The sequence below is a fragment of the Lipotes vexillifer genome, unplaced genomic scaffold, assembly GCF_000442215.2.
Source record: "Lipotes vexillifer unplaced genomic scaffold, Lipotes_vexillifer_v1.1 scaffold452, whole genome shotgun sequence".
In the NCBI taxonomy this organism is placed as follows: domain Eukaryota; kingdom Metazoa; phylum Chordata; class Mammalia; order Artiodactyla; family Lipotidae; genus Lipotes; species Lipotes vexillifer.
Window position 1 is genome coordinate 514,029 of NW_006788004.1, and position 1,742 is coordinate 515,770.

The following is a 1,742-nucleotide window of genomic DNA, read 5'->3' on the forward strand; positions in this document are numbered from 1 at the left end:
CCATTTGTATTAAGGGGTCCAAGAAGAAGAGAGAGAGAAGTGGGCAAAAAAACTTATTTGAAGAAATAATAGCTGAAAAATTCCCTAACATGAGAAAGGAAACAGACACCCATGTCCAAGAAGCACAGAGAGTCTCAAACAAGATGAACCCAAAGAGATACTCACCAAGACACATTGTAATTAAAATGGCAAAAATTAAAGATGAAGAGAGTATTAAAAGCAGAAAGGAAAAAACAATAGTTACATACAAGAGAACTCACATATGACCGTCAGCCAACTTTTCAGCAGAAATTTTGCAGGTCAGAAGGGAGTGGCACAATATATTCAAAGTGATGAAAGAAAAAATTTGCAACTAAGAATAACCTACCCATCAAGGCTATCATTCAGATTTGAAGGAAACTTAAAGAGTTTTAAAGAAAAGCAAAAGCTAAAAGAGGTCAGCCCCACTAGACTGACTTTACAAGAAATATTAAAGAAACTTCTCTAAGCCAAAAAGAAAAGACCACAGGTAGAAATATGAAAATTACAAAAGGACAAATCTCACTGTTAAAGGCAAATATATAGTAAAGGTAGTAGCACAACCACTTACAAAGCTACTTGGAAGTTTAAAAGACAAAAATAGTAAAATCATTTATAACCACAATCAGTAATGAAGAGATACACAAAACAAAAAGATATCAAATATGATGTCAAAAAGAGTAAATGTGAGGAGGGAGTAAAAATGCAGGGCTGTTAAATGTGTTCAAAATTAAGAGATTAGCAACTTAAAACACTCATGTATATATATATATATATTATATATATATATATATATATATACCTCATGGTAACCACAAGCCAAAAATGTATAATAAATACAAAGACACAAACAGAGAAAGGAATCCAAACATTACACTAAAGAGAGTCATCATCAATTCACAAGGGAAGAGAAGAAAATAAGAAAGAATCAATAAAGAACTGCAAAAACAAAAACAGAGAAATATTAACAAAATGGCAATAAGTGTATATATTTCAATAATTAATTTAAATTTAAATGGACCAGATGTTCCACTTGAATGACATAGAGTGATTGAATTGATATTTATAAAACAAGGTATATAAACAAGATATGCGTATATATGCTGCCTAAAAACGACTCACTTCAGATCTAAAGACACACAGAAATTGAAAGTGAGGAGATGGAAAAACATATTCCATTCAAATGGAAATGAAAAGAAACCTGGGCAGCAATACTTATATCACACAAAATAGACTTTAAAACTAAGACTATAACAAGAGACAAAGAAGGACATTACATAATGATAAAGAAATCAATCCTAGAAAAAGAAAAAGATACAATTGTAAATATACATGCACCCAACATAGGAGCATCTAAATACATGAAACAAAGAGTAACAGACATAAACAGAGAAATTGACAGTTACAAGGTAATACTAGGGAATTTAATAACCCACTTACATCTATGGCAGACAGAACATCAATAAGGAAACACTGGTCTTAAATGACATATTAGACAAATGGGCTTATTAAATATATACGCAACATGTCATCCAAAAGCAGCAAAATACACATTCTTTTCAATTGCTCATGGAGCATTGTCCAGGGTAGACCACACGCTGGGCAACAAAACAAGCCTCAATAAATTTAGGAAGATTCAAATTATATCAAGTATCTTTTTTCTTTTGTTTTTTGGGGTTTTTTTGCGGTACACGGGCCTCTCACTGTTGTGGCCCCTCCTGCCG